Below are 27,393 nucleotides of genomic sequence, written 5' to 3'. Positions count from 1 at the left end.
AGTATTTGTGAGTTTAGGAAATACAGTAAATGCTGAACATTTTTGATACAAGAAACAAGTAACACAATTTCTCTTGAATTTTTTTGAAACTTTATTGCTTCTAGAAATGCTATGAAGTAATAGTGTTTACAGCAATGCAAGCTTTATCAAAGCTCCAGATTGATGAAGACAATTCTTTGAGTGACTGGAAGGACTAACTAAGGCAGAGAAGTTCAGTTCCAGGTTCTTTAGGGACCCCAGAGTTCATAAGCTTTTACTAATTGTCCTTGGCACTGGAGTCGTTTCAGACTAAGTGAGCTAGGTGGGGCAAAGGTAAACGAAGGGAGCAGATGATGCATATTAAAGGTGCTATAAAGTCAGCTTCAAAGTGTGTGACATCACTATAGACTTCTGGAAAATAGACAGACCAGCCTAGCATGCAACTGTCGTGGTTAGGAAGAGGTGCTTTTGAATCAAAGCTTTATATTGACATTATTTGAAATAGTCATAAAGAGCAACAGACTCTGCAAGCAGCTGCTATAGTTATGAGTCAAACCATCTTTGCAAAAGGGGCTTTGTATTCACTCACCCTTGCTGAATGTCTGTGATGTGACAGATGTGGTCAGATGCCATGGCAGAAACAGAGGGAATTATACACACGAGCCCCAAATGTAACTTACTCTCTGAGATGAAAGAGCCATCTATAATTATAGTAAAGCTAAAATATGGTAAAATTGCCTGTAACATAGGATGTGTAAGGTCGCAAAGGTAAACTGGGTCCGGAAGATGGAAGAGCTTGAATACTAGCCTATGAAATTAAGATTTGTCTGTACACAGTGCTGAACCATCCAATGGTTTTCAAACAAGAATGTCCATCAGGAAGATCAATCTATTTGTAACTTTAGAATGAGTTAGAGGATACAGGAGAGACTAGAAAGCAGAGAAAAGCTGGGAAACACTTTAAATTGAAGCAATAAACTAGGATAGCGGTAGTTGGAATGGACAAGGGTAGATGGACAGCATACTAGTGAGGTAGAAGTGTGTCGCATGTATCTATAACTACCTCCCCATCACTTCCTCCTCCAAAGGCTTTCCAGTAGTTTATCTTCAACTAACAATGTAAATAAGTGAAGATCAGAAAATTAAAAGAATAATACTGTGATAAAGTGAGAGAGACAATTACTTTACAGAATGTATATTCATGAAGTTCTATGTAATTACTAACATGTATTCATGATCAGGTACTCAGTCCACATTGTCTAAAGACAACTGGTGAGCAAACGGAAAGCTTTTTTGGCACTTAAGGAAAGAAATTTCTCCTTTCAGTCCCCATAGAGAGAATATTAAATAAACTGGTGGCTTACACCCTTCCCAGGTTCCCTGCAACATGTCCAACAAAGAGGTCTATGGGGCTGCATTTGTAGTGTCTCTCAAAACAAGCTCCAGTGTGATCCCAAAGAGCCCCTGACCAGTGGGGTGATGGGAGGAGAAGAGCTCAGGGATGACTCCCCAGAGTTGCTCTTAGTAATTTTGGGTTGGCTTTCTACCCTTGTACCTGTAACCATATTCTGCCAAGCTTCCTGCTTCTTGCCTGCTCCGTGATTATATAATCACCATTAGCTTTATTTTGTGTTGCAAAACATAGCAGTCTAAAAATACTCTCTCTTGTGTTATTTTCTTGTTATTTATAAGCTTGGTAAAGTCATTAGTCTTTCTTTGGGGATTATGTATGCCATCAAAAGAAGAGCTACATTTTCTCTGCCATTAGATTATAGGAACTTGAGTAACCTTAAAAGGAAAACACCAGCAATCAAGAAAACTTTATATTTTGACAACTAAAAACTAAACTTGTCCAACCTGAATAGTGTAAAGAAAAGTTGAAAAAAATGCCATGATCTTCAGCAACTCTAAGAGGGAGCATGTGCAGTCATGCATGAAACATGAGACTCCTGGTAAACCTAAGCCCTTCCCTGAGACACAAACCACGGGTCCTCCATTCTCCCACAGTTTTGGGCAATGATTCCCAGGGGGTTTTTTGTCCCTGGTCCTCTCTCCTCTTGCTCAGATTGAGATCCTTCTTTCCTCTGGGACCACTGCTAAGAAAGCCAAACCTTGCTGAGCTCAGCCCAGTTCTGGGTGGGCTTCATAGTTTGTTAAATCATGGGATGTGATCCCAGATGACCAAAATTTACATATTTGAGATATGTCCTGAGATAACTTGGTCAAGTTTCACAAACTCTGTAGCACCCAAAGCCTAGATCTCACAAAACAGAACTATTAGGGCAAAGGTTCCCAGCCTTTGCTGGAGAGATGATCTGCATTCCCAGTGGTCAGATGTGAGGGGAGCTTGGAGAGATGTGAGGGCAACTCTCCCTGACACAGCACCATTGGGAGAGGTTGCCCAGCCTTCTAGCTGCCATTTAAACCATCGAGTTTAGAGACACACACTGCACTGGGTTTGCTGGCCACTGTATTTTTTTGTCATTTACCCTTGAGTTTATATTCTATTTTAGAAATTATAACTGAAAGCTAGTCTGTTTTTATGGAAATAACAAGTCATGAAAGAATGTTTTATCATTTGTTAGTGGCATCTGCCAGTTTGCTTGGCAGTGCATAATGATACATATCTTCCTTGCTTAAAAAAAAAAAAATCAAGGAGCCCAGGGAGATGTTGGGAGAAACAGAGGCCAACTGAATTAGGGAGCTATACTTTCTACAAAAACAGTACTGAAAAGGATGATTAGATTGATGCTCTTGTGTGACCACTAGATGGCAGAGTTTCTGCATTAAAAACTATTACCATTTGCTGACAACCAAATGTTTATATTAATTAATGGTGTAGTGTTCTTTTTTTTTATTTTAATTTTTCTTCATAGTTTGGAGTGGGATATTTATTTAGTGAATGTGAGTACAATAGATGGCTAGGGTAATTTGCACCTAACAGAACGAAACCTCTTTTTCTTTTATTACAAGAATTGTTGAGGTTTTCTTTGAATTGAAGTGTAGTCGATTTATTTACAATGTTAGTTTCAGGTGTACAGAAAATGATTCAGTTACACATATACATACATACATATTTTTTCTTTTCAGATTCTTTTCCATTACATGTTATTACAAGAAACTGAATATAGTTCCCTGTGCTTTACAGTAGGTCTTTGTTGTTTATCTGTTTTATAAATGGTAATGTGTGTCTGTTAATCCCCAACCCCTAACTTATCCCTCCCCACCCTTACCCCTTTGGTAACTATAGTTTGTTTTCTATGTCTTGAGTCTGTTTTTTGGTTTATAAATAGAATTGTATCTTTCTTTTTTTTTTTTTTTTTGATTCCACATATAAGTGGTATCATATGATATTTGTCTTTCTCTGTCTGATTTACTTCATTCAATATGATAATCTCTATGATATGATAGATATGATAATCTCTAGTTCCATCCATGTTGCTGCAAATGGCATTATTTAATTCTTTTTATGGCTGAGTATTATTCCATTGTATATATATACCTGATGTAGTAGTCTCTATATAGTTAAAACTATGAGAATGTTTTGAATTTTTAAAACTGGAATGAGCATACAGAATTTATTCATCTCTCCATTCAACTGATGATTTTGTGATCTTGCAACTCATCTGCAGATAATTTGAAACCTGTCTGTAAACTAGGAATCGGGTGGGTTCTCTACCCTCAATTCTGCCAGTCATTAGCCCTATGACCTTGAACAGTGATTGTCTCTGGTCCTCATTGAGTTCATCTGCAGAATGACGTGGTTAGGTCACTAGATTATCTCTGAGGTACTTCTACCTCAGATATTCTCATTTCTATATCATTTCATAGTCAAGCCTGCTAAGTATGCTAGCTTGAAATACCATCTATATGATGCCTAGTAAGTTACGATCCATCAAATGTCAACTGACATTCATGTGCATAATTAAAATAGCGGGTCTTTATTGAGCACCTATTATGTGGCAATACTAAGCTAAGTATTTTATAAGCATTACCTAATTTAATTCTCATGACAATCCCATTATAATCCCTGTTTTGCAGATAAGGAAACTAAGGCTGAGAGTAAGTAACTTGCCCAAGACACTCGCGGCTAATGCCTAGGCTGTGATGACTCTGAAATCCGTGTGTGTACCACTGCTATATTTTATCTCTCATTCAGTGGAGAAAATGCAAATTTGAATATAACATTGCTTCTGAAAGAAAAACCCATTATGTAAATCTGAAATCCTTGGTTTTTCAAGGGAAATATAAGGTTTTTTTCCTTCTTGCGATAGGACAGATTCACATGACTCTGTTGTCACACTATCATTAGATGCCTCTTTGTGAGCCTCAGTGTAGAAGCCTGAGCTCCAGTTCTATGCACATGGGTAACCAGCAGGCCCGCAGCCCTGTCAACCTCATGGTTTCTCAGAGCCAGTGTCTCTTCAAATCTGCAGTGAGGGGCCTGCACCGGGTAATATCTAGACCTTTCTAGGTCTAGAATTATCTGATGGTGTGTCCATAATCTGATCTAGGGTCAACAGTAGCAGGAGAGAAGTTGCTCAGTAAATGGTAGTACTCGACCACTTAGTAGTTGCAGGAAAGAAATACTTCCCATACTATTTAGGGCTGTTTGTTACTAAATGAAAAGTTTTCCGCCTTTCTTCATGGCCAGAAAACTTATGTAGCCTGACAACCACTGCGCTGATTCAGAAGAGTGGTTCTAGTATCCAGTGCTTTATGCTCTCCTGGGGAAATAATTCAGCGCAGGTGGGAGTGCCTTTGGGTGGCCTTGAAGTTACAACTCCAAGGCTTAGTAGAGCACACTGCTAGTTCTTTGAGTAGACAGTAGATGGCAATACAGCATCAATGTCTACCTGAGAGTCAACCCTAAGCCTTTAGTTTTGTAAAAGTCTCATTTTATTATTTTATATGTCCATTTTCTCTGAAGCAAGAATTATTAGCTAGAGAAATTCATTTGGCTTGCTTTATGTTGGGCTATACAGAGTAAAATGCTTGAGGCCAGCCTGGTGGAGTAGACCAGGTTAGGAAAACCCGAGGTGGATTTTTAAGAAGCAAACAAAGCTGAAGTTGCATGGGCAACTCCAATGCCTCAGGAGGGGCCCTAGTGCTATAATTTTTGAAAAGGTAAGATATTTTGTTTTCTCTTTCTTAAAGAGGGCCCCCAAATTGTTTAAGCTTCAAGCCTCACAAAGCTTGGATTTGTCTGGGAATAGCCACGTGTCTCTTTTAACTTAGGAAAAGGTAAACAATCTTGCCATTGTTCATTTTCTACCAACTTAATCTCCAAGGAGAAGGGCAATCTGGTTTTTTAAAACAAGCCAAATAAAAAGGAAACAGAAAAATAGCTGAATGAGCGGGCCTATGTTCCACTTGTTTATGAGTCTGAGTAAAATAAAGTACTTAGCACTGAAGCTCTTTCACTCCAGATGATAAATTAGCAAGATAATAAATTATCCTCTGCTAAAACTCCAGACCAGTATGGCAGTTTTGGGGAAATTTTATTGTATTTAATCTTATTTTTTTTAACCCCAGAGGTGTTGTGCTTAAAAAGAGACCAGTAAGAAAGGAAACACCACTTCCATTTATAAATCTTAGATTTCTCACCAGGGAGCCATGCTTAGCCTTTCTTACTACCACCTCCTGCCCACTAATCAGGAGTTAAACTGAAATTTACCCTTTGGAAAAGAAAAATTAATTTTCCAGTTGGCCTTTCCTGTGGCAAAAACACTTACTAAGATTTTCTTTGAAGCTCGGGGGACTTACCTACATCTAACTTTATCTGTAACTATTATTCACAGTTAGAATGTGGCTGCCCGTGGGATGAGCCTCTATGTCTACTAGACCTTAAGATCCCAAGAGTTTAGAGTGGGTTTCTGCACCTTTGTGTCCTTGAAGGTATGACCAGTGGTAGGAGATCTGAACATGCTTGCTGAAAGAATAAAGGCAGATGGTATTAAAAAGTTTACATAAGGCCTGGAAGCCCCTCCAGCACGATTCCAAGAGTATTCTTTCTGTGGGGCATTTTGCAAAGGCTGTGTTTCAGGAGACAAGCTCATGGAGTACGTTTGCTATGAGTAGAAGTTCTGTGTCTGACACTAAGGAGGAACTAGACAATGCTCACGGTGTGGACTGAGCATCTGGGGTGAGAAGAAGTCCTGAAGCTGGGCTCGGCGTGTGAAGCCCTCTCAGCCCACGCATCCTGGGGCCTTCCTTTCCCTCCCAGCTGAGTCCTGGAGCCAACTTTGAAATAATGGCGTCTGTGACAGGGTGCTCAGCCGCACTGCCTGGATCTGGGTCAGGAGGAAAGGGACGCCAGCCAACCCCTCATCCTGCTCCTCCCCTCCAGGGAGGGCAGAGGTTACTAGCTGTTGCACAACCCTCAGCATTCCTGGTTTCAGAATTACAGGTGAAGCAGGGGCCTGGCCTGGACCATCTGTGAGGGTCACCCCTTCCTCTGGCCCCTGAGAGAACAAATCTGCCTTCTGAGATCATGGCCCCAAGTGTATAGGATTGACTCTTAGAGAGCATGCCAAGTCTTGTTAGTTTACCCCCAAGTCAGGAGGGCAAGCAGGCTGCCTGGGTTCAACATGCAATGAGGCCAAAATCATGAATGTTTCTGCCTTGATAACTCAAATTGAATCATGAGTATATATATCAACTCCACCTCTACCAGCAGTGCAGTGCGTGTGGGGAACGTGGTGAGTCAGGGAGGTGAGGTAACACGCACCGATGTCCGTGTCCACCCCTCCCCACCTCCTTTTCTCCTGATAGGAGACAGCATGTGCCCACTCTGTGAGGTGACGTCCTGCAGGCCACAGCCTCAAGGGGGTAGGCCCAGCGATCGTTTTGATGCAGGCAATGTGCAGAGTCTGCTAGGGGGTTTCTAGGGAAGCCTGCCTTCCTTCTAAGAGAGAGACACAGGAAGAGATAGTCTTCTCATCCCCTGGAAATGTCACATCTAAGGGTAACAATCAGAGCTGTAGCAGCTGCTGAATTCAGCAGCATCTGAATAAGCTGATTAAACCACCGCAGTCCACCCCTCTCGTGTTATATGCAGTGATAAATTTCGTTTTTGATTAGGCTTCTGTGAGTTGGACCTTCTGTTACTTGCAGGCAAAAGGATCCTATACTACAGGCAGGGATTGAATCACTAGAAAAACATATTTAAAAAGCACCCTTCCTAGCTTTTAGTTACACAATAAAGTAAGTGAGTATCGGGCAGGAAGGCAGAACTCCGTTTTGGGACTCCGCCCACCTCCAGCAGTACAAAGCTTAGGAAGCACATGCAGTTCAAGCTTATCACTGCATCGCTAGATTTATTCAATGGGCACATGTATTTTTCTCCAAAAAGGAAAAATATTAAAAGCGGCAGACTTTCTGTGGGTTTCTTGTTGCTTCTACAATTTATAAGACTGCAGTGGTTGGAATCCGTTTCAAGTCCTGCTGGGCTGCATTTGCTTGCTGGTCCTCCTGGCTTGTTTGTGAGCAGAAGGACCAGGACTGTGGCTTTGGGTCAGTGGAACAGTAAGTGAAAATAAGTCTTGATGCAAACATACATCCATGGTAAGTTTTTTTAACACCTTCTCAACTCTAAGATACTTTTCAGTTGTTATGTAATTCAGCTGAGCAAGGCGTGTTTTTCCATCCCTTCCTACATACCGTTTCTAATTCCTGAGGGGAGATTTGCCTCAAAGGTCAACTTCAGCACTTTCTTTCAGAGGGTGGATATGTATTTTTGTAAGGGCTTAGATACGGCATGAAGTGCTGCAGGAAGGAAATCGTTCAGAGTGGTTACTTACGCAAAGTGATATCGTGCCAGGGCTAAGGAAATTATTTTTTATTTTAGTTCTCTTCAATATGGATTGAATTATATTTACTGTGGACAAGTATTACTTTTACACAAAACTTGGGGGGAAGACAAAAAGAAATTGTTGCTGCTAATATATCTTCACCTTTCCTATTACACAAAGAATAATGTTTTCTAAAACAACAATGCACATGATGGAGTTCTTCAAATTACTTCCACACGCTTCTCCCTTGCTGACATTACCACATTGATTTATGCCTCCCTGTCCCCAAAGTGTTAGTACTTTACCCTACTTGTATTTTTATCCTTGGCACATTGTAGAAATTTCACAAAATCTTCTATTTCTTCTGTGAAATGTTAAAGCCTTGGATATTTAGTTCTTTTTCCACTTTGTGAGCATTCTGCTCCTCCTCCTGCCTTTATCTTCTCCTTCTGCTCCAGCATCTTCTCTCAGCCTTAATTATACATCACCCCTCGTGTCAGTCACGATGCTGAACTGCAGGTAAGGGAGAACATGCAACTTAAAATGGCTTAAAGAATAGGGCCTTTATTTTGTAACAGAACTAGAACTCCAGAGCTAAGGCAGGTCTAGGGTTGGTTAATTCAGCTACTCAACAATGTACTTGAAGACTTGAGTTGCTCTCTTATTTCAGCCCTGCTTTTTCTTCTCCATCTCTTCTCCTCAGGCTAATGCCACTGCTGGTCCCAGGATGGCTGTCCCATCCTCACGGGCAGGCATGACACTGGCCTGCAGGAAAGAACTATTTCTTTCTGGAAACCATCTTTTAAAAGAAAGACCCTTGCTGGATTCCTTCAGCACATTTCCCTCACATCTCATTGCCAGAATTACACTAGATAAGTAGGGCAAAGTACAGACACTTCAGAGGGTCAAGGAGGCCTGAGTCAGTGTGCTAATACCAGCAAGAGAGATACGTATGGGCACGTGCCGAAGTCAGTACCTGGTGAGGGGCTGGGACACCAGGCTCAGACGAGTCATGACTGATTAGCAGGGCTGGAAGCAGCTTCCTCTGAAGCACATGGAGGACGGATATCGGAACCAAATCAGGGTTATTAGCAAAGAAAATGTGTGTTGTAGGGGGTGAGAGCAGTGAGACTGGTGGTTTGGATAAAGGAAATGGATTGGGGGTAGGCAACCACAGGTGTCTGCTAGAAACACTCTGCCTTCATTTGTTTCCATTCTTTTTAAGTCTAATAAATACAAATCCTGAGAACAGTTCCCTTTACCTGGAACGGCTTAGATCCCTCCCCTAACTGGGATTGAATTCTCATTTTATTTCCAATATTCAGGAAACATGCAAATCTCTTTTTCTTTTCTTAAGAGCATGACAGCAGAGCAACCAAAAAAAAAAAAAAAAAAACACATAGAATGGAATTGTACTGCCTTCATGTCAAAGTCTGTCTATCCACCTAGCTGTTTAGCTACCTCCCTATCTATCTCTAATTTGTTTTCTGCATAGGGTTTTAGCCACATGGTGAAGTCATCAAAGTTTATGTACAGATGTGTTATGAGAGTACAGATCATCTACAATCCTGTGTAGGTTTTGAAGAAGGACTTATTATTTTGACTGATTGGGCTGATTCCCATGACAGGGAAGTGTGCCTTTGGGCTTCTTGAGTTTCCAGCGTTCTTGATGGGTTGTTGACCTAACTGTGTTTCCATTCTTCACAGAGCTTTGGAGGTCGTGGGTGGCGGCCATGTGGCTGGAGAGTGCCAAGAATTTACATTGCACTGTGGGGAGTCCCAGTTCTTTCACATCGCCAGTGAGGCCCCTGGTCCTTTACCTACAGAATCCAGAATGTCTAAAAAGGTAATGCTTCATTTCCAGTATTTGGCTTGCATGACTAAACAATTTAATGAATTAACACACTGTAAAATAACCTCTGTCTGACTGAAAAACACATCCTGAAAAAGAATGTAGCTGGTAAAAGGGGCAGAGCACCATGGTAATAAATAGGGATCAAGGGTTGCGCTTGGATCTTTGCCCTTTGCTGCCTCCATACGGTCTGCCTCATTGTCATGGGTGCCTTTGCCTGCCTTTTTCCCTTTCACACTGGCTGTGCTTTAACTCAAAGGTATACGAAGTAAAATGACATCAGTATTTGGAAATAGTGGTTCTTTCTCTTGAAAAGCATTTTTACTACTTCCTTCTGTAAGGCATTTAGAGTTGTTACTATTCTATGTTAGTTACTTCTTAATATCTAGATGTTTGCACAAAGAGTTCTGACTTTATTGCCTACATAGAAAAGTTCTCCCCAAGGTGGGAGATGAAGCAGCATGTGTATGTTCACTGCATTCCTTCGCCCATGAAGACACGGTTCGTGTACTCATCCTGCAGGTAGCAAAGTGAGATAAAGTCTTGAGTCACAGTGTGAGAGCTGGTTTAGCTGTTGGGCCTTGAAGGTTGTATAATGCATTTCTTGTTACAACTCGTTATAAGATCAGCGAGGGTTAGTAATGAAAGATACTCTGTCGTGAAAGAAGACCCTCTCAAAGAAATCTGCTTTAGTAGTCCTATATATTAAAAGTAAAATAATCACTTAGGCTCCTTGTCCTCTGCTCTAAAACCTTTTCTTTGTTCTGCACACCCATGACCATGCACAAGGCAGAAATCTGACCACGGGTGTCAGAAGTATCAGTAGCTGCGACAATTCAGTGCTGATTTGGTTTTTTTTAAACTTCACCTTCCTTTATGAAATGTATTGATTGATTTTTAAATGGTTGATATGTTAACTGTATAAATTTCTTTCAGTTTTCTTTAAATAAAAATAATCTCTTTTGAAAAAAAACTACTTTTTAGTACAAGATGAAAGCTTTTGGAGATTGCATGCACAGCGGTGTGAATGTACTTAGCACTACCGAACAGTGCACTTCAAATGGTTAAGGTGGTAAATTGCATGTTACGTGTATTTTACTGCAATTAAAAAGAAAAATTAAGAAAATCCTTAGTGATGGAAAGCAGTAAGAAAAAAGGACATGATGAGATTATTAGCTCATATTTTATATGTTATTAGAACATAGCAAAAGTGTATAGGGAAATTCAACAGAAAATGCTTTCAAACTCAAAACAGCATAGTATCAAAGTACAGAAATATAAAACTTAATTTTATTAAATGTTGAAATGTAAAAATCAAATTTAAATTTAAAAAAATTGAATAACCTGGCTTACTATAATTTATACTTACTTTCAAATTGGTTTTGCATTTTGTTATTCTTTCTTTATAGGAAATATTTTATAACAGGAAACAAAACCTGATAAATCCAGTCCCTAGCCCTAGGTAGAGTTTTGAGTTGTTTCCTACATTTATCCTTCCATAACATAAAATTTCTGCAAGGATTATGCCATTAAGTACCCTATGATGTTTACTGAAGTCCAGGAAGCAATTGATGGCAGCATTCAAAGTTGGGGCAAAAGGTAAATTCCCTGAGCCGGATGGCGGTGAAGGGTCTGCGGTGCCCCATCCCTTGGCCTGCAGTCCAGCAATAATGTGTATCTTCACAGTGCTGTTATCTCATCGAGATGTGCTCCCTCGACCCTGGCTCGCTCTGCCAGGCTGTAGCCAAAGAGCCCTGGGCACCAGGCAGCCCATGAGAGAGGCCCCAAGGCCAAGCCAGAGAGCTCAGCCCTGTGAAGGTGAGCAGGGGGAGGAGGCCCATTGGTACCGCTGGGAAAGGCAGAGGCTTGGAACCTGAGCAGATGACCTGGGAGTCCAGTATAGGAAGGGAGCCAGGGCAGATAGAAGAAGGGCAGGAACTCAAAGAAGGGAGCAAGCAGAGGCAGTGTGGTTCTGGCTACACTTTGTCCACCTGTCACCTGAAACGGGGTCATCCAGGCGCTGCCTGCGCTCTCTCCCTGCACCACGCCCTCCTTGTCAGAGACGGTCAGATACCCACAACAGGAAGCACCGGCTCCTGGGCCACTTCCGGCTCTGCCTGCTGTCTCTCCCTCTCCCTCTCTCCCCTCTGTCACCCGTCTTACTTCCCCTGCTCACTCTGGGCTCTGGCTCTCTGGATCTTTTCATCTGCATGTTCTACTAGGGCCCCAGGAGAAAGGAAGAGGCATGGAGCAGACTTCCTCTTCCCTCCCCATGTGTTCTCAACTTTATGTCTCTTGAGATCACGCTGAGAGCAGTAACCAGACCACTCTCAGGAGTGCAGGACACCCCCACACCCCCAGTCTGGCCAGTAGTATTGGGAAACAAAAGTTAACACCACGTAGATTCTGATCGTTCGTATCTACCATGAGTGCTATGGTGCCAGCACTTCCCATACCTTCCAAAGGACCCTTCTCTTGGTCCACTCTCTACAACCAGCCCGGTCATTTCCTGCAGGATTCAGCAGATTCACAAGGCAGTTATATCAGGACCACCCTTGGCATCTTTCTCAGGCAGAAGGCCATCAGTTTTTCTTAAGATTCCTGAGTTGATCCAGCCCTCTGAATTATATCTATTTATTCATACAAATGTTTCAGATTTTTATTTGCATTATAGTTGAGCCATGTGCCTTTCCCAAAACAATTAGAATATATTCATCTTTTTGGTTCTGTAGATTCTATTATTGTATTTGTTTACTCATTTAACATGCTGTTAAAATCCCTTAGGTGTTCTTTAGAGCTGACAACACTACATTGAATCCTTCAGCTAAAAGAAGACATGTGCTATACCTGCTTGTGTAAATGAAAATAGGGATTTATAATTACAAAGATAGGATTGCCTCTCAACCACATGTATACATCCACTAGGAATAAAAGAGCAACTACAAATCAAAATAGGATATTATTAGAGTTTAAATCTTAGATGGGACAAATCATCAGGGATTTTATTTATTTATACAAAACAATTTTTCCTTTAAATGTCTGCATAAAATCTCTAGTCAGCTTTAGAGCAGAAGATATGTTTGTATAAAATATTTACATTTTTACCAGACTTTTTTTCATATGAGAGAAAAGCATAAGGAAGTGTTATCATTAAGTGAAAATGTATAACATATGTGACAATTACATTGAATAATTCTTTCTTTGCATGTAAGAAAGATTTAACAGTTTAGATTAATATGTGTTTTGCTTTATTTAGGTACTTACGTTACATTTACTGCTTAATTTATTTTGTAAATGAACATGTCTTAATTCTACTACATGGAGATATTTCCAGGACATGTAGGAACAACCTTTATTAATTAAAGCATTTCTTTAAAGAAAAAAAATTGAACAAGAATACTGAGCAATGTATTTCTAATTAAAATTAGCATCTTCAAAGAGAGTAATTACCTTAGGAGAATTTCAATGATTTCTAGTATGAAAGTCTTTTCATCTCCCTTCAATTCTAGTTGCTTATTTTGATCTAGAAAATTGTGTCTGACTATAGTGATTATATGTGAAATTGTCACCATTTTCAATCATTCTGGAGCCAAGTTCAAACAAGTAAAAAGGAATAAGTTGGTACAGCAATTGTTTGATTAACTCAAGCAAAAAACCGACTTTGCTTTCACCATTTGGATTCTTACATTCTTGACCTGGAGAAAGCCTCTATTTCCCATTGTCTGTAAGTGTGTGTGTGTGTGTGTGTGTGTGTGTGCATGTATATAAGTGTGTGTATGAGTACTTTTTAAAAGAAAAAATAAGTACTGCTCCCCAAAACAAAACAACTATAATCTATAGAGGAGAAGAAATTTTGCCAAATCAGTGTTGGTCCTTCAGAAGTCACTTGTACAGATTTTGGTTCTTGTTAGTGCTTCTCTGCCCTGTCATTTAGAAGACATCTGTGAATCTCCAGTCTCACTTTTGAACTTGGAATGCTCCCAAATCATCCAAAACAGACAGGTATCTGCTTTAGTGTCAACCATCTCAGAGTTGGTTCTACCACAATCGTTTTTGACAGCTTTTTCATTGCTCGGTTAATCTTATAATTGTCAAGGTGGAGTGCTTTCCAGTTTCCAGCCTGGTTATTCTAGTTTAGTCAATAAGGATAAGAATTCATTTCAACAAGCATTTGTCGATGTAGCAGAGAAGACAGAAACATTTTCTAACACTTTTGTTTTCTATATTTCCCAGGCAGTTAATCACTTTGAGAGGTGACGTCCCATTTCTCATCCCAAGCTCATTATTTCTTCTTTTTCTTTCTCTCTCTAGCTGCTCCACATGGGCCCACTGATTTTTCTCTGAATGCCCCATCCCCTGGTTTACCTTATTTCTCAGGCTGGACCAAGTTCAAAATACGAAGTACTTAAGAGGCCTCTGATTGCCCCCACTCTACCTGCCCCATCCCATGGGGGCACAGAGTTGTGTCTTCTCCAGTGTTGGGTTGGCCTAGGACACAGTACATGAACATTGATCACTGGGCTGCTACATTCTGTCTCAAATCATCCAGGTTTCTAATCTCACCAAGGACTGTTCTGAAATTATCCTGCAGGAAGTAAGACCTTTGAAATCCCGAGTTCTGACCCCCAACCCTCATCCTGAGACTGAAGCATTTATTTACAAAGGTGGGAGAGGGACTTTTTACTGTGCACTTTTTCATGTTTTGAATTTTGAGCTATGTGAAAGTATTGCCTATTCAAAAATTCTTCCCAGTAGAGACTTCGTGAAGGACTCACGAGCATCATCCATCCATTCCAGTACTGCCTTTCACCTTCCTATTGGCACTTCATTACTCTGCATGTGCCTTCTAGTGTGTGATTAGAGGCTGCTGAACTACCATGTCCCAAATCTCTGCTTTCTTCATCAGTCAGATCTTGACATTCTTTTACCCACCATACCCTGGGACCTGTCCTAGCCACACAGGTAGGTCTGGTGCCCAGCTTTTAATCTCTCACCCCTTTCCATACCTGCTGCATGGCAGGAGTCCCTCCGTGCTCTATAAGTACTGATCTAAAAGGCTAAATCTACTGCTGGAAAAAAATTCAAGATAGAGAGCAATGTGGACATAATGTTACATTTTGTGTCAAAAGGGGATTCGAATATACATTTTTCTTTGTAGATGCGTTAAGACATGATGGAAGGATGCATGAAAAACTAGTAATAATTACCTGTGATAGAGGTAGGGGGAAAAGAGCAGATAGGGGATGCAGGGGGGACAAGACTTTTTACTGTGCACTTTTTCATATTTTGAATTTTGAGCTATGTGAAAGTATTACCTATTCAAAATTTTTTGAAGGTAGAGGAATAAATAGATATGATTTAAGTTATATTTTGATTAAAGTTACATTTAAATAGTTTAGGTGTGCCTGTGTGATTTTTTATGATTCTCTGACTGTCTGTAAACTGTACCAGTCCTGCCGCATTGCCTGAGCAGGCTACTGCTGCTCCCAAATTCCTTACTGCACCATTTTACTGCCTTTGCGTGTATTCTTTCCCATGCCTGGAACGTCTTTCCACTTGTTGTCTACCTGCAAACTTCTACCCATTCTTTTTATGATCCTGCTCAAACAGCTCTTACTCTGTGATCCCTGCCCTGGAAAACTTGTTCATTTACCGCGGGTGTATCACGAACTCAGCACTTCCATACTGATTTACAAGTCTCCTTCCTTACTAGACTAGGAGGAGACCCTAAGGGTCAGACTGCATTTTTATGGCTGGAATATTATACATTTTGCATGAATGAAATGCTGTCTATTCTCAGTAAAAAGTAGTCGAAAATAATTCTGTTGCAAATATGCAGCATTTCAGCTCTAGTACGAATTTAAATGCATTTAGGCTTTGAAGGTAGAGCAGGAAAGTGCACCAAATGCATATGTACACAAGTAAGCCATGTGTGTGCAGCAGAAAGAAAACATGGCTGTTTCTAGAGCATAGCTCCACTCTCCTCCTCCTGCACTTAGGCTGTGGGGTTGCAAAGATCAAGGTAGAGCAAAGTGGCACAGGGAGAACTTTGCCTCCGAAAAAGCCTGGCATTACTGGGTGCAGCAAGAGCGGCCTTTCCTACATAAGAAGTTTCACATTGTTGCTCATTATGTAGGCTGGAGAATGTTGCTTCAATATCCTAAGAATGGCATTACAAGTGGCAGGATACGGTAAACCAGTTGTTTTTCTCATACAAGCTAAATATCTGGCCTTCTAAGAAGAAGACAGATTGCCTATGTACAGTCAGCTTTGGGGAAATCCAGCCTCTATATAACTATCTGTGATACTGGGCATTTGAAGGTATCATGGTCACCAGGAGGCAGCAAGAAATCAATGAGTGATCTGTTTTCTTTTTATACCATAAGAACGTGTGTTGTTTTCTTCTGAGGTAGTGACTCTGGGTGCTGTTTATTTGCATATATATAACTACATATCAGCCAGTCCATTTCCCCATAACCCAAACTGGAAAGCTTTGTTTGTGGTAGGGTTTTAAGTTTTGCTTTGTTTTTTTTTTAAGTGTGGTAATATATGTATTATGTTTCTTCTAAATATTATATTAGCTTATTGCAAAAAATTTCCCAACAGTCTGAAACATACAAAATAAAGACTTAAACTCTCCCATCACCTTTGAAGGTGACAAGTTTGGTGTGTATCCTTTCAGGGTTTTTTGTTATGCATTTACATAAAGTTTGTTCTTGCTTTTCCCACCACAGGGGATCATACCCTGTGTACAATTCTCTAGTTTATTTTTTCACTAAGCAATCTTTGTGATCATGGTTCCAAGTCAGCATCTATACTTGTCTCCTTTGAACTGCTACATAGCAGTATTCCAGACGTATAATATGATGGGTGTACGCTCTCTAGTTTACCAATCTTTATATGTGAACATTTAAGTTATTTCCACTTTTTTTCTTTTATAAACAATACAGTCTCTATGTTATTTTTTGTCGGTATTTCTGTGGAATAAATTCCCTAGAAATGGAATTACTGAATCAAAAGCACACTCATTTTTAAATATTATAGATACTGTCAAATTGTCCATAAAAAGGTTTTATCAACCTAAGCTCCCAACCAAAGTGAATCATGTGCCTGTTTTCCTACCACTTTATAAATGTGGTATGTGATCAATCTTTTTTACTTTGCTGTTCTGTTGGTATCTCATTGTTTAAATTTGTAGTTCTTCAACTAAGAGTGAGGTTGATCTTTTTTTTTTCTTTAATGTTTACTGGCCATTTGTATTTCTTCAGTGAATTATCTTTTCATGCTTTTTGCTCATTTACGTGTTGGGTTTAATCTTGCTGAAGATACTGTGATGAGGTGATAATTATTGATGTTCAGAATGGAAAAAAATTTGTCTTTACATGAAACATTTTAATCTTTTTTATATTCTTCTTTTTGAATAATTTAGTGTTCTGCTATCCAGTTAGAGTTTTAATTTGTTGTCTGTTTGTGGGGGTGGTAGGTTTGTCTGGGGGAAACTGTTAAGTGGTGAAAAAACAAAATGCTTCTCTTCTCTTACTAGCAGATGGGGAACAGGAGTGGGACTTCTGAAATAATATTTTTTGGTCACTCGTGCAATGGAATTGAATGACAGTCTCAGAATAGTAACTGAAATGTTTTTCCCTCTTATTCACCTCAGTTCTGCTCCTGCATGTCTCAGTCTCTTTGTTCAAATGAATTTCTTGCACTTACTATTAAAAATATTTACAACAGTCGTACTCTCAAAGCATCAAGGACCGAAAACATTTAAATTAAAGTCCTTCGGGATTGTGCTTCTAGCGCTAGTCTAGGCAGATCCATTTCCGCCACGAATACCTGGGTGGTGATTACCCGGCCTCGGCATCAGGTCTTGCTGTGAGGAGTGGTTAATTGTTATAAAGCCCGGGGCATACACAAAGCTCTCTGCGAGTAGTAATTACTGGTATTGTTCTCTGACATCCTTAAATTTCAAACTGAATTCCTACTAGCTAATGTAGTACTGGGGAACATTAAAGCTCTTGTGACATCATTCCCATAATAAGGAGGAGTGTCTGGCCAGTGATGCTCATTTGTTTTCCCGAAGACATCAATAGAGGATCATACCATCATTTTGGCTGGAGAGACGAAAATTTGGGGGCTTACCTTCTTTTGAATATTCTAATCACAATAGAATATTTGTTTTGGTCAGAAATCCCTCACTGGGAGTCCCTTCTTTAGTCAAAAACAGAACCTCTGCCTGCACTCAACGACATTTGGGCCATTTGGAACCGTGTCTGGTTGTATATGTAGCTCTGCATGCTCCACTTCTTCTCCCAGTACTTACCACTCTCTCCTGAGGAAGATCTGAAGACTGGTCCAATCCAGAACCTTGATGGGGGGTCGCACCTGCTGTGGGTGCGGCTGCGGCAGGTGCAATGGGTGTGCCAACAATCGCAGCAGGAGTGTTGACTCTCGGAATAGGTGCCCCGACTCCCGGAACAGATATGAAAATTCCAGAAACAGGTACTACGACCGGGATCTTGAGGTAAGTCCTTGCTGAGGGAATCCTTCTGAGTCACTGATTTGTCCAATGTCTCTTTAATAACATTTGAGCATGAAGTACGTGATTGTGAATCTGTGTACTACTGTTTTGCAGGGCTAATGCCGTTTTAGTCTTAAATATTTGAAAGTATCCTGGGTACTACTTATTAACATGCTCACCTGGATACTTTTTTTTCTGAGTGTTAAAAACAGGCTTTTTTTGCAGTTGGTTAGGGCTTAACTAGCAAAGTCAGTGCCAGTGAAGGTAGCTCCTATCGGGCACTGTGCTCTGAGACTTGGTCCTCTCTAATTTGGGCTTCTCAGAGCCTCTGATGCTGGCAGAGAACCATGCTACTTTATATTCTCTCAAAGCCACTTTCCTTTGGGGCTGGGCTCATTTGCAGTACACCAAGTTCTCATTTGAATCAGATATTAATAAGTTACATAGAGGTGCTTTGAGAAGTAAAATGATTAGTATGAGATTCTGAATCAACAGCTCAGAATTGCTTTTTGTGTACTTAATCTGACAGGAGATATTGTCTTAAGATTGAGGAGTGAATCAAGATCTCAACCCCGATGGTCACTCAATATCCTGAGTCCCTGTTTGTAAAGCCAGTGTGTTGTTTTAGATGTAGACCTTCTGTGCTACTTTGTAAGGTGTGGGGTGGCCGGCACCACCAGCCTGAGCTCACCTTTGATACTTATTCATCTCCCTCTTCTCTGCCTGTCATATTAGGCATTTGCTTTGTTCTGCACATGCTGGCTTTGAAGCTGCTGGAATGGAATGTGTAGAATGTGTATGTCAGACTAGGTTTGTAATGTGCTTTAGAAAAAGCAAGCCTTGTGTACTTCTGACCTACTGTTTTTTCTCAGGGTACTGATTAGAGCATGACCCATAATTTAATGAAATAGGTAATAGAGTTAAATATATGTGTGTGTGTGTGTGTGTGTGTGTGTATATATTTGTGTGTCACACACACATATACTTTTGAAGAACATCTATGTGCTGAAGTGACAATTGAAGATGGGATAAAACAGTTAAAGTTGGCACTGTGTGGACTTCGGTCAGACGGACCCTCTTAGCTATTGCTTATACTGAAGTCTGGAGGAAAGGGACTTAGTATCTTAATTATTCTGTGTTTATTCCTATGACTATTGATTTCACTGTCCTTTCTTCTTAGCAGAGCTTTGGTTTCTCTCTGCCACTGTACCTGATGACTTTCTCTCTTAGGAGCTTTGGTCAAACGCCATCTATAGAGAGTTCAAAAGTTCACTCTACATACATTCGTGTCCTTTGCTTAGATGTTAGTCGACCATTAGTTTAAAAAAAATGAAGGAAAAAACGTGCAATGTTTTTGTTCTGTGAGCACATCAGTGCTTTGCCTTTGGCCACAGCCCTGGCTGTCTTGCCATTTTCAGACGTGAGAGATGAGGTAGCTGTTGTAACTGCTGATCCTGTGAGAATGTGAAACTGGATAATATGTGAAATGCAAAATAAAAAGTTATACAAAATGAAAAGAAAAAGGGGAAGGGTGTTAATTATCAACTACCAGGGGGTATTTTTAATGACTTCCAACCAGCAACATGGGAAAAATGGCCAGAAGAACATGGCAGAGAAGGAAAATTTGTGACTGGAGGACAACCAGATAACACTAGCTTAAATGCGTAGAGCCTCTGGGTAACGTGTGATTATGAGAGGTCTCTGTGATTATGACAAGTGCAACCTAAATAAATCTCTCCAAGGCAGCCTAGGTCATCTCAGTAAACAGCGGACCATCTCCCCTAATTCCCTGCTGACTTGGAAACCCGAACGTACTATTCACCAAGATGATCCAAAAAAGAACCCCAAATAATGTGGACCTTTTTTCCTGTTTGATTTTGTTTTATTAGAATCTTAAAATGAAGATTGGCCAGCTTAGAAAATGAGGGAAGAAGGGACTGATTTGGCCTCAGTGCTTAAACTCCTAATTTAAAGCATCTCCGTTGGTAGTAGTATCATTCAAACCAGTGCCGAGGACATTGCCCTTGGTCTCTCTCATAAGCTTTGCTCAAAATAACTAAAGGGAATATCAAAAATACTTCTAAGAATTAACTTCTGTGAGTTTAGCAATTAAGTGAAGTTCCATCATAATGGAATCAAAATATTTAATTTTTTCAGGTATCTTACAATATGACAATATACATTATAACAATGATAAATACCCATTTACAAAACCTTTCTTAGGCTGTCTGTTTTATTTTAAAACTGCAGTAATCCAAGCTGGTTATAGTAATCTAGTAAGTACCTGTGAATGCAAAAAATTATGCCTAATCAACGTCTATTCATCTTTAAAACTCCAATCAAATATTATCTCAATTATGAAGTTTCCTTGAATTCTCAGCTGTTATTGTCTGATATCTCTCATGTTCTCATGGAATTTTATAATATCCCAAGTAATTTCTCCATATTATTATTATTATTCAAAAATTGTATCTCTTCTCCACTAGACTTCACTAGGGCAAGGTATTCACATCTTATTTACACCTATTGCTGTGTCTGGCATATAGAAAAAACTCAACACATGTGATTGCAAAACTGGAAAAGTGAATTTTAAAGCACTGAAGGTAGCCAAAAGACCAGAGCCCTAATTTCAGTTCTGCTTTAGACCAACTGTGTTTTCTTGGATAAGTTATTTATCCATCCCGGGCATCAGCTTTTATATTTGTATATTAGCAGATGAAAGTTGGATTAGATAGTGCTCTGTAGAGCCTTAGGGATCCTCTGATGTGCCCCAAAGGCTGCAGCAGGAAGAGGGGATGGATGGAAAGCTGGATGGGACAGGAACTCAGGCTTGCCAGCTTCGTGCCATGTCTTTACTCAGAGATGTTACTTATGTTGCTGAAAGATTGGCCTCTGTCCCTGACGAGCCGAATAACCCAGAGACAAGGTCTTGGAGCTTAGAAGAAAAGAGGCAGCTTTATTGCTTTGCTGGGCAAAGGGGACTCATAGTAGGCTAGTGCCTTCAAAACTGCAAACCCACCTTGGGGGTGGGGCAGGGTGATAATATAGCCGTAGCTCAAACAATAAATCATCGATAACAATCAACAGAATCATTTTCTCATCAGAAGACTTAGAATGGCATCATGATGCCTCCAGGTGACCAATTCTATAGAGGCCAGCAGTTGTCACTTTTTCGATCTCTTGTAAGCACTCAAGGCATGGTCTTTTTGGTATTTAGCTTACTTTGTAAGGTTACAGTTCTGTGACCATCTCCCTCGAGATCGACTCAGAGACTAAGATGATTATAGCTTTTGATTACTGGAATAAAGTAGAAACAGTAAGACCAATAGCTTTAGTTTTAACAATGGGCCTGAAACTGTGAGTTGACTGTTGTAAGGACAAGCATAAGAATAAGCAATCTGTTAGCCTAAATGTGGCCATTTTACTAATCGTCTTCACTTATACCTGTTTTCTACATATGGCCGAATCCTGGCACAACTTCTTTTGAGTAAAATGCTTTACTGCTGATAAAATCATAAAAACAACTGGACTAGATTACATATATTGTTCTTCCACCTCTAGTAACTATAATTTTATGTAACAATTTTATTAATTTATCTCATTATCATATTGCCTTTTAAAAGAAACTTTATTACATTCTCTCACTGACTTAATATTTATATGCAAGACCCCATATAGGTCTTGTCTGTTCTGTTTATACTTAGCCAACTTATCTATTACACCTTGCAGTTACTCGTTCAACCTGAGTGAGCTGCTTGTCCCTACTGAATTTTCTTTAGTTTGTAGAATCACTCTTAAATTTCATGAATTGTTTTGAAATGTATTCCTATCTGAGCATTAGCAACACTGAATATCTAGTTTCGTATATAAATCTGATGAAGATATTCTTGATTACTTCCTTCTGGTCACTTATAAAGCCAGTAAATAGAATGATACTCAAGTTGGAATTATTGGGAGAGGATAGTTGAGTAAATTGATATTCTGACCTTCCTATGGTGCTAGCTGATCTTGCAATGAGTTGTCTTCTCTACCTTCATTTTTTTTAAATGGTATTTGAAATAGCAAATATTTTCAAGTTTGTGAGTAAATATTCCTTGACTTTCATCTAAAGTGCTAAACAGAGCAATAGATATTTTCACAGCATAAATATCGAGATTTGCAGATACTAGTATATAAAAAAAATAAACAAGTTCATACTGTATAGCACAGGGAACTATATTCAATATCTTGTAGCGACCTGTGGTGAAGAAGAATATGAAAACGAATATATGTATGTTCATGTATGACTGAAGAATTGTGCTGTATGCCAGAAATTGACACAACATTGTAAACTGACTATACTTCAATAAATAAATAAATATATATACATGTATATACACACACACACACACACAAAATAAAAGAAAAAGAAAAACATTGGCCGATCAACCAGGTAAATTTACCTTTAGCAGGTAGTTTGAGTTATGCCCTTAAATGCAGTATTATTTATTCAAACATTAAGTTAACCAGTAAATACACACACACACACACACACATATGATATTAGGTAGATTGCAGTAGAAAAGGAAAGAAACACTAGAAGATCAAAGTACACAAAATAAGGAAAGAGATTCAAACACGGAAGTGCTCAGCATTCGTTCAAAGCTCACTAAACGTCCCTAGTGTGTCTACAATTGTAGTGCTAACATTCTGCCAATGACTTATCCTTTGTTCCTTATGTTTGTTACATGTACTATTTATTTATTCATTTCACGTTTGTTAATGAGGTACCTTGGCGGTGTTTTCTTTCAGTAAAAATGGAAGGCAGTGAAAAGGGAATTGTTGGAAGTATTCTAATTCAGTCCCACAAATTACCAACAACTTACCCTAAAACAAGCCTAAAAGAAACAACAAACAAATTTTATTTAAGATAAAAAACAAGACACAGTATATCAGTTACATATGATACTGTGTTGTTCTAACTCACTATTAGGAAAGGCATCAGAATCAAGGCGATAGTTGGATACCTGAGACAATAAGTTAACTAAAGTAGAATGTGTTTGCTTAGAGAGAATGGCACAGAAAGGAACCTTAGGAAGTAGAATATTTTGAGGAGTAGGTTTGGGGTGGGTTCCAATCTTTAAACACAGAAATTGTTGTAACGTCTTGAGCAAAGAAGCATTCATGATGAATGTAGTATTTCAGAAGTAGTGGCACTGATATTCCTGGTGTGATGGAAGGGCAGGGTTGAGGGAAATAAAAACGCAGTGAACGCAGATGGGGACAGGAATCTCAGAAACTGCCCAGGAGGCTATTAAAACAGTAAGGGCTTGTGTTAAGGTAGAGGCTGTTGAATGGGCTGCAGTCAGGAGATCTGATGATAGATTACACGTAGGAGCAAAAGTGGATGGAATGAAAGATTTTAAGGTTTTTAGTTTAGGAGGCCAGAAAGATGGTGTTCCTGGTGACAAATGAAATTCTTTAGAAAGGGAGGCTGCTTGGAAGGAAAAATTGATTTGTTCTATTTAGAAAATGTTGGCTTTGAAGTAGTAACTTGAAAACCAGGTAGAAAGTTTTAGAATAACAGAAAGAGCAGCATGAAGAAATAGATTTGGGCAATCATCAGAACAAATAAGAAGCTGGAAACTTTCAGTTGTTTTACTTTTCTTTCTTTTCTCTTTCTTTTTTGATAAGTTGATACCCAAACTCATTTGGCAACAAAATTTGACCTGAACTCTTATAAGGCAATTTAGTATCCTAAATTATCCCATTTAGAGTGAACTTTCATACATTTTTGCTACAGAATATGATGCATTATGAAAGAGATATATATATTACCTTTCCAAAATCTGAAGATTCTTACTTTTAAAATACTCTGGCCCCAATGGGCTTTGCACAAGAGATTGTCATAAGTTTGGAGAAAGAATGCCAGTGAGGGGTAATACAGAATCATGCATAACTGGGAGTCATCTGTAAGGGTTGAATAAATGGAAGAATGAATGATTAAACTTAAAAAGAGAAACATAGTTCACACAAGTAGAAAGTAAAAATTGAAAGAGGGAATTCAAGAAATAGGTCAGTTGAAGAGGATAATGGATTTGGCAAAAAGAATGTAGTCAATTCATCCAGTTCTTGACGGTTGCAGGAGCAGAGGAAAATGGGCACTGGGAGCTGGCGGGGGAGCCTGAGGTTTACTTACAGGCTGAAGGAGAGCAGAAGACTGGAAGGGGAAGATTAGGGAGGGGCTGTCAGAGGGGCAGCGGCACAGAGAGAAGGGCCGCTAGCTGGGATAGGACAAGCTAGGCTGTTTTAGAAGCTGAAAAGAGGAGAAAGGAGAAGGGGCAGTGCTAACAATGCTTCAGAGTGGGGGTCCCGTTTGGGAGGTGCAGGCTGGTTGCAAGGCAGATCCTGAGCACTGGGGGACCACAGTTTTGGAGGAGGAGAGACACAGCTTCTCAAATGAAGGGGAAATGATCAGACTGAAGTTGACACAAGGAGGGATTCATGCTGAGGGGTTTCACTTTTCTTTGGAGGGAAGGAAAGTCACTATCCAAAAACTGGGTCTGAGGGAGAATAGGTGATTGGGAAGAGTGTGGTTTTGGCATAACCGCTGACCAAAGTGTGGTAAGAAGTCACCAGGAAAGTGATGGCTGTCGAAGGGCCCGGATGAGTAAAAAAACCATACGTCTGCAATCCAGATGTGCAGAGTACTATGTGGCCTTTGTGTTCTTGTCATGCCACGTGATCTAAACTTCCCCAGTCCACAAAAACGGGGTATCTTTATGTCCCCGCAGATGTGTAGATGTGACACGTGAAGTAAGTGGTGCGCACACACGATCATTTGTCATTAGCTTTGCCAGCAAGGAGCAAGTCATTATTCCAGGACAGTCTAAGGACATAACTGCCACCTACAGTCACCTCCCACTGGTCTCTCTGCCCCCTTCCTTTGTACTTCCCCGCACCATCCTTTCTGCCAAGAGCAGCAGTGTCATCTTTTCAAGGCATGAATCCAATCCTGCTGCTTCTCTGCTTGTGACTCTCCAGTGGCTTCTCATCACAAGTAGAAGAGAAAACTCCTGTCTTTACACATGAACTGGCCCTGCCCCTACCTAACTCAGATGTCCCCTTGGTCTGTCCCCGCCTCACCGAGCAGTCACTGGACACTAGCCCAGCTTAGAACACACTTCCTCTAGTCCTCAAAGGACTGATTCCTTCTCATCCTTCAAAGCTTAAGTGTCACCTTTGCAGAAAGGCCACTCAGTCACCATCACTTCAACCTACATGAATTATCTGCATAGTACATATTACTCTGTATTTTCCTGTTTATTTGTTTGCTTGTTATTTTCTGTCTCTCTCCTTCACAATGTAAACTCTGGGAAGCATATTTTTGTCTCTTGTTCACTGCTCTATCCCCCTTCTGAGCACCTAGGTGCTGGATAAATTTTTGTTGAACGAATGAATAAATGTTTCTCTGTATTTTTTACTTTCAACTTAATTTCCTTAACTATTTTATTTTTAATGACCACTTAATACTTAGTAGGTATTCAGCACTTTGTCCAATTTTCTTGATTTGGTCTGGTTTATTCATTTCAATTTGACACTGTAAGTACAGGACATTGGTTCTCTTTTCTATAATTTTGTAACTGTTGAGATTAGCCATCCCTGCAGTGTTTCCTAGGCAGTCCAGTCCAGAACCTGTTTGGTTCCCTTGTGCCATAACCTTCCCATCCACTGCCCCAGTTAATGGCGATAAAAGGAAAAAAAAAAAATCTTTCCTCGCAGATATCTTACATAACAGAAAGTCAATATATTTGGTCAGGAACCAGTTTTGTAATAAACAGTTTTGTCAATAAACTGTTTCTTCCCCAAGGCCCGTGGAGCCTACCTCTATGGAGACAGTCAGCTGTCACAATTGCCGGTGGGGCAGAGGGGTGCAACACCCAGGCTGCCAGGCCAAGTCCTGGGCTTTTCTTCAGGGACAGGGAGTTTCCCTTTGTCCCTGGGTGTTAGTGTGGTCACTGCTGTCCAGTTTGTCCCATGCCTGGTAAACACAATGCTCTGAACTGACTGAAAGCCAGCCATAGGTAAGGAGATAAATAAGAGCTATAAAGAAAGTATTCTGCACTATGAGAAAGATGAATCTAGAAGGAGAAGCCAAAAGGAAGTAGATAGTCATAAAGAAATGGAGTGGGTCTGCTTTGCCTACCTTCCTCAGTGATTGACACAGCTTTGCTGGGCTCTCACACAGTATAATTAATACGTGTCACTTCTAAAGGGACACAGCACCTGCCTATACCATGAAGCCTCTTTATATTTAGCCCTGTGTAATCATTAATTAGCTCATACCCTAGCCCCGAGTTGGTATCATTATCTCTGTTTTGCAAACAAGGAAAAGCAAGGGTGTTGTTGCCTGGACTCCAAGCAGTGCGTTGCTGGGCTCAATAAAGAATCCCGGAATTCCTGAATTTGAGTTTCCTACACTGTAGAATCAATATATTACATTGTTGAACACAGTCAAGTGGAAATGACCCAAATACATGTTGTTCTTGCAGTATTTTGGTCCCACCCTTGTGGTTGGGGCTGGAGGAGAGGGACTGGAGAGAAAAGGTCGGCATGGCATGGGGAGGTGGAAGGGAAATGCATCATGTGATTTCTAGTCTCTAGAGAGAAGTTACTTGAACTAAGCTTTTTGAGGATGTCTCTGAAGGTTATGTTGGACTTCAGGGAACAGGGCTGAACATGCAACTTGGCCTCCCATTCCAGAATGTTTCTGGTAAATGCTATTAGCAAAGAGCAGACAAATCTTGGCCTTAAAGGCAATAGTCCAGCACCAGGAATGGCAGAACAAAAGGCTATGAAAACTGAGGGCACGCATATATACCAATGTGCAGGTCTTCTTTGCAGACATTTCAGAGGTACCTGCCTGGTTTGCTGATAGGTAATGCTGACCTGGTTTCACTATTCGAATTTCCACAGAATCATATCTATTTTAATCTTATCTATACATTATTAAAATGAACACAGAAGACTTTCTGCAGCAGATGGGTGAAAAGTACCTGGGGATTAATTTCTGGAACATCATACCCAAAGAAGAGTTCTCTTAAGAGAGTGCTTGGCACAGTCTCTTGAACGCAAGCTTTTCTCCCCAGGAGGCTACAGCAGTAACAGCCGATGACAAGTGGGGCGTGGGTTAGCCTAGAAGTGGGCGGGAGCCTTTGGGCTCTTGCAGTTCTCCAAGCCTCTCCCCTTCCTAAAGCGTGTTTTAGCCC

At 40.2% G+C, this 27,393-nt stretch overlaps 1 long non-coding RNA gene across 1 annotated transcript in view; it reads right to left on the bottom strand.

The window, feature by feature from the left end:
• Positions 1-7,796: 7,796 nt before the first annotated feature.
• LOC135321494 (uncharacterized) overlaps positions 7,797-27,393 on the bottom strand; it is a 28,234-nt gene continuing 8,637 nt past the window's right edge. The window contains exon 3 of the long non-coding RNA XR_010381284.1: positions 7,797-8,285. This is a non-coding gene — a long non-coding RNA (uncharacterized LOC135321494). The remainder of the gene's footprint in view (positions 8,286-27,393) is intronic.

Source organism: Camelus dromedarius, chromosome 6 (assembly GCF_036321535.1).
Source record: "Camelus dromedarius isolate mCamDro1 chromosome 6, mCamDro1.pat, whole genome shotgun sequence".
NCBI classification, from domain to species: Eukaryota; Metazoa; Chordata; class Mammalia; order Artiodactyla; family Camelidae; genus Camelus; species Camelus dromedarius.
Note: the sequence above shows the minus strand (reverse complement) of the source record. Positions and strands in the feature narration are given on the sequence as shown.